This window comes from Artibeus jamaicensis, unplaced genomic scaffold, assembly GCF_021234435.1.
Source record: "Artibeus jamaicensis isolate MK-2021 breed Jamaican fruit bat unplaced genomic scaffold, CSHL_Jam_final contig_519, whole genome shotgun sequence".
NCBI lineage: Eukaryota > Metazoa > Chordata > Mammalia > Chiroptera > Phyllostomidae > Artibeus > Artibeus jamaicensis.
Window position 1 is genome coordinate 21,611,907 of NW_026521871.1, and position 13,816 is coordinate 21,625,722.

Below are 13,816 nucleotides of genomic sequence, written 5' to 3' on the forward strand. Positions count from 1 at the left end.
AACGTATATCGCACAACGATACTTGACACTACTGAGCTGTACCCTTAAAAGTGGTTAAGTTGATTGGTAACTTTGTTATGTTTTTACCAGGTTTTTTAAAAGATGATATTCATTATATGTGGATGGCAAATCTGCAAAGCATTAAATTCTTTAATTTGTTAGATTTTATTTGTTCCTCAGGAATGTAACTATGGGTCTTTTACCACTATACGGAAAACCACATCATATCATCAAGAATAATAAAGGGCATGCTCTCCCTCTCAGGAGTGCACCTGTGCCTCCCCACGCCACCCGGCCCCGCCCCCCCCCACCCCCAGCCGCACCTGCGGGGAGTCGCCTTTGCCCTTCTCTCTCTTGAGCTCCAAGGGCCCTTCTTTTGCTTCTGTAACTTGTTTCCTGAGACTACTCTGCCCAGCTGTCTCGCTTCTACTACTTCCGTAACTTTCTAAAGTTTCTCTTACAACTTGAAAAAAATAAAAAATTTATGCTAAGAATGAGAAACAATGTGTAAAACTACGAACTTGGGAAATGAATAAAGCTGGAGACAACCATTCACTTTAACAAAAGGATACTTCCCATGAGGATTTTTGCATCAGGTTCACCTAACTAACAGTGTCCCTCCAGGGCACTAAAAACATGATTCACTTGACATGTGACACTGCGGAAACATAACTAGCCTGGAGAGAGAGGCCAGGGAGAGAGGCCTTCTGCAATGTTGATTCCAACAAAATGATACTAACTTTGAGATTTTGCCTATCGTCTCTGTCCCCTGAAGACCATTGCACAATACGGGTGTGCTTGCGTTGGACAGGATTCCTGTGACAAGATTCACGTTCTATTTTGATCCTGGCAGTTGGTAACCTTTCTTCTAGGAAATGAAAAAAAAACCCTCATTGGTAATATTCTATTGCTCTGAATCCGCAAAGGCACGACAAAGCTGCCCAAGGCAAACCGAGCAGAGACAGGTGCGGCACCTGGGTAATTTTCAGCGACACTCCCGGGACTGACAATTGACGGCTGCCTGCCACCATCTGTCAGCCTGCCGTGAAGATGGCCTGCCCTTTCTCTCAGTTATTTGAGCCCTGGGTTTTTCCTGGGCAGAAACTGACAGTGATGTCATCATCTCATGATGTTGTGGGGTGACCTTGTTCACTGAGCTGGTTCCACTCATTACTCTTGTACCCTAAAGTTGAACCGAGGAAAAAACTTTACCAAGGACCAAGGAGAGGAAGCGTTGAGACTCTGCAAAGGGGTGGCCCCCTGGGCCCACTCACCTGATTTCCAAACCCTTATCATATGTGGGAAGCTTTTATCTGACCCAGTTTCTGGGAGTCCTCAGCCTGCAAGAGTCATAAAGGAAAAACAGTGCAAGAAGAGAACAACGAGATTGTTATTTTTAACGTTGTAGTCAACTCAGCAAGGCAGAAACTATGCACTCATAAAGAACAGCTTTGATCCTTATCATAAAGACAGATGAATATTTATGAGTGTCCTTTCATACTATGGATCAACCACAGAAGCCATTATGTGGAACTGCTGATTTAATTAAGGGAAACAAAGATAACGGAGCTCCTTCTGAAGCTAAATCCTTTGGGACAGGCCCCCCCCCCCCACCCCGGTACAGATCCACAGCCGGTTAGGAACCAGGCAAGAGCCCCGCCCCCATCCCTTCCCCACCCCGCGCCCCACCTCCACAAAACCGGTCCCTGGTGCCAAAACGGTTGGGGAGCACTGCTTTAGGATATCATTTAATCCTCAGCTGTCCTTCAGGGGATGGGCACTGCCACTACCCCCATTTTATGGAGGAGGAAACTGAGGAGCAGAGAGACTGTTAACTCGAATAATTAGTCCTGGTGCTGGGTTATAAATGTGAGGCTTCTTGACTCCAAAGCTGTATTCTTTTTCATTTATTGATTGACACATTGATTTTAGAGGGAGAGATTGATTTGCTGCTCCACTTATTTATGTATTCATAGGTTAATTCTTGTTTGTGCCCCGACCAGGGATTGAACCTGTAACCTTGGCATATTGGGGTGCTGCTCTAGCCAACAGCTGCGCAGCCAGGGGCGAGTCTACGGTCTTTACGAAGCACATATAATCACTGGCCTTCACAAGCTATAACCAAGAGTTTTTCAAGAACTCCAAATGTAGGCTCTTTTAACCAGTAACGGAATGATCTCAGGCCTTTTCTCCAACAGATAATGTTTAAACTGGAAGGACACTGTACAGATGCAGACACTGAGGTCACAAGCAGGTAAAATCTGCTCGACAGGATGGTGGGATCTGGTCTCAGACCCTGACAAAAACTCTACCTCACCAGCAGTCACCCGCATGCACAAGACAGAGGGCTGACCAAATCCATCTCCTCTGGAATGTGGCCTTGTTGACAATCTCACTATAGTTCAACAGAATACGTGCATAATTATGAGGGCATTTTACCTTACAACTTGCTCCCTGAGGCCTGGACAACACGTTGTTTTCTTTCCTTCTTTCCTCTTGGCAGCAATAGATGTTGTTGGGTTGGAGTTTCACAAACTGTTTGGATTTAAGGAAATAAATGACACAGACTTTGCCAGCTAACATTAGTATAGGGTGACAGCCAAGAGCTGAAGTTAAAAAGTAAAGCACACAGCACCACCTAGTGTTGATTATTAGAACATACAAGTTTAGGTGTGCTTTCTCCAAAGCTTGAATTAGTAAAACTCCTCCTCATATTTCCCTTTAAGTGAAGAACTGAGGCCCAAAAAGGGTGAAGGGCTTGACAAAGTTCACAAACCACGGGGGATGGAGCTGAACATTGAGTGTTTAATTTCCAATTCTGTGCTCTTTTCATGAGACCCCATGGAGGGGAGGGGAGGGGAGTACAGCCATCCTCTCTATGGAGTACCAGCTGGTAGAGGACCCAAATGGCAGCCGGGACTCACAAGGAAGACCCTCCCTTTGAAAGGGGCAGGAAATGTTAATGGGTGATCAGAAGGGGTCTGCAGCAGCACACATTCACATGACATAGCTCCAGGAACTGTGACATGAACAGTAAGTTAGAGTCCAGTCACACAATGGCTCCACTTTAGATTTTTGGACTAGAGTGGCTTGAACTTGCTTGTGGCCTTGGGCAAGTCTCTTTCACTCACTTGGCCTTTTCTTCCCCATGTGTTCAAGGAATATGCTGCATTACCCCGGGATCTCTGAAATCCCTCTGATGTGACCTCTGTCTGCTCTCATTCTCCCTTAGCTCACTGGCCTCCCTGCTGACCCTTAAACCAGGCCGAACTGTTCTTGCCTCAGAGCCTCTGCACAGGCTCCAGCTGCAGAAACCTAAAGCCATTTTGTCAAAGCCCCAGGGGGCTGGCTCCCTCCTGCTGTTTAGATGTCTGCTCTCAAGTTGCCTCTTTAGACAGAACTTCTGCCGAGCTGCTCTGATGCTGCGTCCTGTCCCAGCTGTTGCTGTACCCTCCAGGTCCTCCGTGGCACTCAGGATTGGGTACCCAGTTTGTTTTGTTTAGTCTTCTATTGACAGCGCTTACACTTAATAGACATTTGATGATAATTTTTAATTGACTGAATTAAATGATTTTATGAACCTCCTGAAAACTACCTGGGGAGAAAAAGTGTGCATGTAGCTATAACACAATGAACGACCTTAGCAGTTAACTGGCCTCCCATAATGCCTCCACTTCTGTGATTTCTTTTTTTTTTAATTTATTTTTTTATTGATTATGCTGTTACAGTTGTTCTATTCCCCCCTTCATTCCCCTCTACCCTACCCCCCGTCCCCACCATTACCCCCCTTTAGTTTATGACCATGTGTCTCAAGTTCTTTAGATTCTATATTTCCCATGCTATTCTTGCCCCCCATCTATTTTCTATCTACTGTCTATGCTACTTATTTTCTGTACCTTCTCCCCCCTTCTCCTCCTCCCACTCCCCTGTTGCTAACCCTCCTTGAGATCTTCATTTCTATGTTTCCACTCCTGATCTAGCTGTCCTTTTAGTTTGCTTTTGTTTTAGGTGTGGTTGTTAATAACTGTGAGTTTGCTGTCCTTTCACTGTTCATGTTTTTTTAAACTTCTTTTTCTTAGATAAGTCCCTTTAACATTTCATATAATAAGGGCTTGGTGATGATGAACTCCTTGAATTTGATCTTATCTGAGAAGCACTTTATCTGTACTTCCATTCTAAATGAAAGTTTTGCTGGATAGAGCAATCTTGGTTGTAGGTCTTTGGATTTCATGACTTGGAATACTTCTTTCCAGCCCCTTCTTGCCTGGAAGGTCTCTTTTGAGAAATCCACTGACAGTCTGATGGGCACTCCTTTGTAGGTGACTGTCCCCTTAGCTCTTGCTGTTTCTAGGATTCTCTCCTTCGTTTTAATCTTGGCTAATATAATGATGATGTGCCTTGGTGTGTTTCTTCTTGGGTCCAACTTCTTTGGGACTCTCTGAGCTTCCTGGATTTCCTGGAAGTCTATTTCCTTTGCCAGATTGGGGAAATTCTCCTTTATTATTTGTTCAAATAAGTTTTCCACTGGTAGCTGTTCCTTTCCCCCTTCTGGTACCCCTATAATTCGGATGTTGGAGCATTTAAAGATGTCCTGGAGGTTTCTAAGACTCTCCTCATTTTTTTGAATTCTTGCTTCTTGACTCTTTTCTGTTTGGCCATTATTTGCTTTCTTCTGGTCCACTCCATTGATTTGAGTCCCAGTTTCCTTTTCATTGCTATTGGTTTCCTGTGCAATTCCATTCATTTCTATTAGTTTCGCCTTCATATGTTTGTCTAATTTGTGGCTATAATCAACCAGTTCTGTGAGGATCCTGATCACCAGTGTTTTAAACTGTGCATCTGAGAGTTTTGCTATTTCTTCATTGCTTAGATTTACAGGCTCTGGGACTTTGAGATCTTCTTGAGCCATTTTTGGTCTGTTTGCGCCCGTTAAGTCTGAGGAGTGGAGCCTTGGACTCCCAGGTCGCTAGGTTGTGACGCTGCATGTAGGGGCGTGGTCAGAGCAGGGAAATGGCAACCCCCTCTGCTGTTTCCTGCCGCTGGGTGAGGAGCAAAGCCTTAGGTGGTTCACCAGGGCCAGGCCACTCAGAGTTGCTGGGTTATGGACGCTATATGTGGAGGCGGGGTTAGAGCAGGGAAATGGCGGCCCCCTCTGCTGTTTCTTGCAACTGGGTGAAGAGCAGAGCCTTAGGTTGTTCACCGGGGCAGGGCCACTTAGGTCGCTGGATTATGACGCTGCATGTGGAGGCGGGGTTAGAGTGGGGAAATGGCGGCGCCCTCCACCGCAGTTTGCCACCGGGGCTGCTGGCTCTCGTCCATTCGCCCACTCCCTCGCCAGTCTATCTGCGCAGGAATGTGCCAGCACAGTCAACCCGCTGCCCTTCACCCTCGCCGGATCCACCGTTCGCTCACTGGGTCGCTCCCTGGGTCGCTCACTAGGTCTGCCCTTTACAACCCCACGCCTGGGATCTGCACACCTGAGTCCGTCTGACCGAGTTTTCCTGTGCAACCCCGCTCCGCCAGCTGCTGGTTTCACCCCTTACCGGTCAGGCTGAAGAATTTGTTGTTATCAGACTTCCGAAAAGTTCAATTTTCTGTGTTCTGGCTGTGTTTTCTGTTGCTGATATTTAGTTGTCTCTAAACGTGGCTGTGTGAAGAAGCACGGAGTCTCCACCTATGCCTCCATCTTGGTGGAAGTCCAGACTTAGATATTTTTCTTCTGTGATTTCTGAACCTAGTGATCGCGATGCGTCAGCAACGTTCCAGGCACTGTCCTGGGCTTCCTTACAGAACCTTAGTGATAACGATAGGCTGCCTGGCCTGTCAGCTCTGGGAGTAGTGCCGAAGGAGGGAACGGCCCTGAAGCTGTGCCACCCTCTAGTGCCTTGTGCCAGTGCCATCCCGATGCAGCACGTGACGACAGATTTCACACCCCCATGCAGCGACACGACAGGAGGAAGCCTTGCAGGAAGCATGCACGAGGTCAGTGAAACGTTTGGTTAAGGGAGTAGCCCTCCTACCCCCCTTCCAGTCCCTGGGCATGGGTGGGACCAGGGTACCCTGCAGCAAGTGTACCTTAAATGTCAACATGGTGGTAGGGGGAGGTGCGGTCCTGTCAGTCTAGCCTGAAAAAAGGACAGGATTGGCTGCGGGGCCCTGGACCCTCCCTGAGAGCCCAGACTGGGGGATTTAAACTGAGGGGAAGGAGAAACTTGCTCTTCTTCTCTGGGACCCACCAGCACAGGCCTGCAGGCCAGTGCTTTGGAGGACCAGCAGGGCCTGGAAGCCACATGGCAATGACAGTGCTGGCCCCACACACGGACCCCAGGAGGGAGCCTGAAGCTGGAAAGCTGTCCCCTTGGCAGCCTCAGGCTCCAAAGGACAGACAAGGATGGAGTGGGAATTCTGGGCAGTGTCTGGTTCTGCAGATGGCTTGGCTTTATCTGTGTTTTGGAGAAGAGATTGGCCTGGAGCCAGGGAGTTCCTGGTCCTCCCAATTTGTGCAACCTTTTAATAAAGACCTCTTTTCCTTCCCCACCAACCTTCATCTTCGGCATTTGCCTGTGGATGGTGGTGGGCAGCTGAACCCCACTTTTGTTTGGTGACATTAGAACATAAGTAATTTTCCCAGCCGACACGTGGCACAGCTGGGATTTGAAGCCAGGTTTGTCTGACCACATTTCCAGAACCTAGTGTTAGTTTCCAACCCAAGGGCAACTGACTCTGGGGGTCCTGTCAGTACTCAGAGCCCACCTACAGCACTGTAGGTGGGTAGGGTGAGCACCAAGAAAAAAGTTGCTCCGGACTAATCAGTATCAGAAACTGCAGTGTGGCAAGGTGCTTCCACACCCAGGAAGTTTCTAGAAGCAGCCAAGAAAATAAGAATCTATATGCTTCAGGCATTAAAATCAAGTAATGAATTTAAAGGGAATTTAAAACACTTGGACTTGGCTTCCTCATTTCTTGGTGCTAATTTTCGCATTTAAATTTATAACTAGTTACAAACATTTGACATATACTGCTATTCTCAGGTATATGGTAAAGGGGACAAGACAGCTAGAAAGGCAAAAAAAGTGGGAAGCATCGTCCAGTTGTGGGAGCACATTACAAGCGCATATCCAGAAAACAATGGGCAAAGTTCGCCTTTGACAGTAGCTTTGCCCCGATGGATAAGTTGCTAGTATACACAATGGAGTGTTATTGAGCCAGGAGAAAGAAGGACATCCTGCCGTTTGCAACAACACAGGTGGACCCTGAGGGCACAGTGCTAACTGAAATGAGTCAGGCAGAGACAAACACTGTGTGGTTGGGTGTCACTTACACGTGGAATCTGACATTTTTTTTAAAAAAGAAAGTCAAACTCTTACAAAGAGTAACAAAGGGAGGGTAGGACGGGACAGGAAGAGGCTGGTAAAAGGGTACAAATCTTCAAGTAGGAGACGAGGAATTTCTGTGGATCGAATACAAAACACGGTGACTGCAGTGGACAGCACCGTATCACACAGCCGCCGTTGCCGAGAGGGCGTAGATGTTCCCACACACAAAAAGGATAAACAGGAGTCGACCGGTGCGGTAACTAGACAGCGAGGGTCCTTTCACAATGCACATCAAATCACCACGACACACACTTTAAATATCTTACAATTTTGTCAATTATACCTCAGTAAAGCCGAAGGGGAAAAGTGCCATTTGCTTCTTACATCCAGTGTTGTTGCCGGTTTGCTCATCCACGATTTTTTCAGGGCAAACTCCTGGGCAGGCTCCAACCCAAGTGTTGTGAATGCTGTCCCTGCTCACAAGCAGCAACTCGTCTGATGGAGTCTGGGGTTACCCACTCATATCACGCAGGCTTCCTGCCCTCCTCAGAGCTCCTGGGGCCCCAATACCTATTCTTGGCCTGACACCCTCCTGGGTTGCAGGCACCCAACTGGACCCCACCCCACCCACCCTGAGAGGACTGCGGCTACCTTCAGGCCCAGGCATCAAACAGATCTGAGCTCAATCCACGCTGATTCCCCCTCGGGGCAACCCAGAGCCTCCTACCGGATTCCAGAGCAATGGCTTTCAATCAGTGTCTTCACTATGAGGTGTGTTCCAAGAAACTTATTAATAACCAGACACCAGAGGGGTTGATTTTTCTGTAAAGTAAAGGGAACTACAGAGCCTCACACAGTCGGCATTCTTTGTCTCCAGCTCCCGTCTGTCACTTCCGCTGGTTCCCTGTGGTGGAGCAGCCTCCCCAGCGGCTCAGTGGAAATCATCGTGCTCTTGGTTCCAGGATAGGCAGGTGGCCGAGGCCTGACCAGAGCCCAGTCACAGGGCCATGAGTAGACATGAACTGGCACAGGAACCAACTGAGGACAATGAGACTATTGCAGGCAGGCAGGTAGGTTGTAAAATCTGCTCCCAGGTAGGGTTTGCCCAAGAATGAAACCCACATAGCTCAGCAGAGCTCGGGGACAGAAACATCCATTGAGCCTCTTGATCCTGCCAGGATGTCTGGAGCTTCAGTTTCTTTCCTGGTCCAAAGCAGAAAAGCATTGCTCAGAGCTGGCAAATGCTCACACAATGAAACGGCCCTCCCCTTGGACTTCAGGCTGACAGCAACATGGGCAATACAGGTAAACATTACACGTAATAAAAGGAGTGCGAAGCCGGTTTCTTAGTGTGCAGAAAGGTACTTCTAGTTTGGGAACTTTAAAAAATCACTGTTTGAAAATTGTCTATTTGTAGCTAATGATATTAGTCTAACTTGGGATGCTCAAATTACTTGGGTTTCAATTTGGGCACAATTCATCTCAAAGATTAATGTGTGGTCCCACATATTGCCTGTTTGCCCTTCTTTGTGGGAGGCAATGACAACCCATAACAATCTCTTTCAGGAAGAAAGGGTGGTCAGAAAGACCCAGTTGGGCCACGTAACACCGTGTTGTAGATCCCACCAGTCGCTAGCGCCAGCAACCAGGGGCTATCCGGCTGCCCAGAGCTCAGCATTGTGCAGCCTCAAAGGTCCAAAGCATGGGTCCCAGGGACCCTCTGACTGCTCAGCCCCTGAAGGCAGCACCCCTACAGGCCTGTGCAGGAAGCCTTGATGTGGACGACTGAGGCAGGGGGCTGCTTAGTTGGACTAGTCCCAGCTCCAACCCTCCAGGCAGGTAGAGGCCTCACAAAACCTCTATATGGTAACACACAGATGGTTTTCCTGTGGTTAATCGTTCATTGCCCCTCTTCCTGTATCTTAGCAGCCAACAAGTAAGTGGGTGTTTTTATATGTTGCAGTTAAATTTTATATGCACATGAAGGTACTATTAAATTTTAAGATTCATTGTTTTAAGAAACATTGGTAAACAACAGTCCTCACAGACAAAAGTTCTCATGTAATTTATCAATTCTAGGAGAAAAGGGAGAAAGATGACCAAAGTTACTGTAGAACAATTGTCCATGGACTAAGCATGGCTATCAAAAGCCACTAAAAACAAATGCAATGCTGGAGAGAACAGGAAGGTGTGACAGAGCAAGAGGGCGAGATGAGGAGTCAGGTCATGACCGTGGCGGACGCCGGAGCCACACAACGCACAGCCAGGGTCTCCACAGCGTGCCTGCAACGCACACTCACACAGGTAAGCGCCTGACTGCCCTGCACGTCCCACTGCCCTGCACCAGCTGTGTGAGCACAGCGGGGTTCAAAGAGCTTCAGTGTCTTGTAACATTTCTGTAGGGACAAGTTGCGTAAGGTTGAAATAGGAATATGTATATAAACTGTTTGCCTGGTGCATTTTGTTCAACAAATGGTGGTAGTTATCATTGTGTATCATCATTTAAAAAATATTTTTTATTTTATTTTATTTTATTTTATTTTGAATTGTTTATGCTGTTACAGTTGTTCTATTCCCCCCTTCATTCCCCTCCACCCTGCCCCCCCAACCCCCCGATTACCCCCCCTTTAGCTTATGTCCATGTGTCTCAAGTCCTTTAGGTTCTGTATTTCCCATACTATTCTTGCCCCCCCATCTGTTTTCTATCTACTGTCTATGCTACTTGTTTTCTGTACCTTCTCTCCCCGTCTTCTACTCCCACTCCCCTGTTGCTAACCCTACTTGAGCTCTTCATTTCTATGTTTCCACTCCTGATCTAGCTGTCCTTTTAGTTTGCTTTCGTTTTAGGTGTGGTTGTTGATAACTGTGAGCTTGTTGTCCTTTCACTGTTCATGTTTCTTTAACTTCTTTTTCTTAGATAAGTCCCTTTAACATTTCATATAATAAGGGCTTGGTGATGATGAACTCCTTGAATTTGGTCTTATCTGAGAAGCACCTTATCTGTCCTTCCGTTCTAAATGAAAGTTTTGCTGGGTAGAGCAATCTTGGTTGTAGGTCTTTAGTTTTCATGACTTGGAATATTTCTTTCCAGCCCCTTCTTGCCTGTAAGGTCTCTTTTGAGAAATCTGCTGACAGCCTGATGGGGACTCCTTTGTAGGTGATTGTCCCCTTAGCTCTTGCTGCTTCCAGGATTCTCTCCTTCGTTTTAATTTTGGCTAATGTAATTATGATATGCCTTGGTGTGTTCCTTCTTGAGTCCAACTTTTTTGGTACTCTCTGGGCTTCTTGGATTTCTTGGAAGTCTGTTTCCTTTGCCAGATTGGGGAAATTTTCTTTTATTATTTGTTCAAATAGTTTTTCCACTGGTGGTTGTGTCTTTCCCCCTTCTGGTACCCCTATAATTCGGATATTGGAGCGTTTATAGATGTCCTGGAAGTTCCTAAGCTTCTCCTCATTTTTCTGAATTCTTATTTCTTCATTCCTTTCTGATTGATCATTTTTTTCTTCCTTCTGGTTTACTCCATTGAGTTGAGTCCCAGTTTTTTTTTCATCTCTATGGGTTTCCTGTGGAATTCCATTCATTTCCCTTAATTTAGCCTTCATATGTTTCTCTAATTTGTGGCTATAGTCCACCAGATCTGTGAGGAAGCTGACGACCAGTGTTTTAAACTGTGCGTCTGAGAGATTTGCTATTTCTTCGTCACTTAGATTTATCTCCGGGACTTTGAGGTCCCCCTGCGACATTTTTGGTCTGTTCTGGCCCTTTAAGTGAGAGAAGCGGCGCCTTGGAGTCCCAGGTCGCTTGGTTGTGACGCTGTATGTGGGGGCGTGGTCAGAGCGGGGGAAAATGGCGCCGCCGCCGGTCCCCGCTCACTCCCTCACCCGCGTAACCGGGCACCCACAGTCAACTCGCTGCCACTGCCTCCCCACTGACTCCTCCGTAGTCACTCACCCGGTGGGCTGCTCACTAGGTCCAATCCTGGGTTTGGAACCCGTGCGTCTGGATTCGCGCGTCTGGGTTCCGTGCCCGCACCCGGGTCGAACGAGTTCTCCTTTGTAACTCCTCAACCCGCCGCCGCCGTTTTGCCTCTTACCGGCCGGGCCGGAGAATTTGCTGTTTGCGGACCTCCGAAAAGTCGCGCGTCTGGGTCCCGCGCCCGCGCCCGGGTCGAACGAGCTCTCCTTTGTAACTCCTCAAACCGCCGCCGCCGGTTTGCCTCTTACCAGCCGGGCCGGAGAATTTGCTGTTTGCGGACTTCCGAAAAGTCGCGCGTCTGGGTCCCGCGCCCGCGCCCGGGTCGAACGAGCTCTCCTTTGTAACTCCTCAACCCGCCGCCGCCGTTTTGCCTCTTACCGGCCGGGCCGGAGAATTTGCTGTTTGCGGACTTCCGAAAAGTCGCGCGTCTGAGTCCCGCGCCCCCGCCCGGGTCGAACGAGTTCTCCTTTGTAACTCCTCAACCCGCCGCCGCCGGTTTGCCTCTTACCGGCCGGGCCGGAGAATTTGCTGTTTGCGGACTTCCGAAAAGTCGCGCGTCTGGGTCCCGCGCCCGCGCCCGGGTCGAACGAGTTCTCCTTTGTAACTCCTCAACCCGCCGCCGCCGGTTTGCCTCTTACCAGCCGGGCCGGAGAATTTGTTGTTTGCGGACTTCCGAAAAGTTCAGTTTTCCGTGTTCTGGTTGTGTTTTCTGATGCTAATATTTAGTTGTCCTTAAACTTGGTTGTGAGAGGAGGCAGGCACATCCACCTTAATCCTCCATCTTGGCGGAAGTCTAAAAAATATTTTATTGATTATGCTATTACAGTTGTCCCATTCCCTTCATTCCCCTCCACCCTGCACACGCCCTCCCACCCACATTCCCCCCCTTTAGTTCATGTCCATGTGTTGTAGGTTCTTTAGCTTCTACATTTCCCACGCTACTTTTGCCCTCCCCCTATTTTCTCCCCACTGTCTATGCTATTTATTCTCTGCACTTTCTACCCCCTTCTCCTCCTCTCACTCCCCTGTTGCTAACCCTCCATGTGATCTCCATTTCTGTGGTTCTGCTTCTGTTTTAGGTGTCTGCTTAGTTTGCTTTTGTTTAAGGTGTGGTTGTTAATAACTGAGTTTGCTGTCCTTTCACTGTTCATATTCTTTATCTTCTTTTTCTTATATAAGTCCCTTTAACATTTCATATAGTAAGGGCTTGGTGATGACAAATTCCTTGAACTTGACCTTATCTGAGAAGCACTTTATCTGCTCTTCCATTCTAAATGAAAGTTTTGCTGGATAGAGCAATCTTGCCTTTCATGACTTGGAATACTTCTTTCCAGCCCCTTCTTGCCTCTAAGGTCTCTTTTGAGACATAAGCTGACAGTCTGATGAGAACTCCTTTGTAGGTGACTGTCCCCTTATCTCTTGCTTTTTCTAGAATTTTCTCCTTCACTTTAATCTTGGGTAATGTAATTATGGTGTGCCTTGGTGTGTTCCTCCTTGGGTCCAACTTCTTTGGGACTCTGAGCTTCCTAGATTTCCTGGAAGGCTATTGCCTTTGCCAGATTTGGGAAGTTCTCCTTAATTATTTGTTCAAATGACTTTTCCACTTGGTGCTCTTCCTCTTCCCCTTCTGGTACCCCTATAATTCGGATGTTGGAATGTTTAAAGATGTCCTGGAGGTTTGTAAGCCTCTCCTCCCTCATTTTTTTTGAATTCTTATTTCTTCATTCTTTTCTGTTTAGTCATTTTTTTCTTCCTCTGGTCCACCCCCTTCATTTGAGTACCAGTTTCCTTTCCATCACTATTGGTTTCCTGTGCATTTCCCTTCATTTCAATTAGTTTAGCCTTCATTTTTTTCATCTAATTTGTGACTAAAATCCTCCAGTTCTGTGAGCATCCTGATCACCAGTGTTTTGAACTGTGCATCTGATAAGTTGGCTATCTCTTGGTTGCTTAAAAGTATTGGCTCTGGGGCTTTGATCTGTTCTTCTGTTTCAGCCATGATTTTTTGGTCTGGTCGTGCCTGTTACGTATAAGGAGCAGAGCCTTAGGTGTTCATGAGGACGGGGCAGCCCAGTTGCTGGGTCGTGATGCTGTATGTGGGGGCGGGGTCAGAGAGGGAACAATGACATTTGCTGCACTCATATTTCAGTCCCTTACGCCGCTTCCCACAAGCAAATTGGGCCCTTCTGGTGCTGGTTCCCAGGTGGGTGGGCTTGTGTATGTTCTAGGGCCCTGTGGGTCTCTCCAACGAACTCTCCTGTGAGGTTGGGAGTCTCTCCTGGCACCTCAACCCCCACAAGTGTTTTCAATCGGTGCTTTTAGGCTTTATTTCCCATCGCTGGGAACCTGGGTTGCACAGTCTGTCTCTCTGCTCGTTTTTGCCTAATTTATCTGCACATGAATGTGTGAACGCAGTCAGCCAGTGGCCTCACACGCCTCTCTGGGTCTGCTCGTTTCCTTCCCACATCCAGGGTCTGCTAGCCCTGAGCCACTTGAGTACGACCAGACCAAAAATCATGGCTGA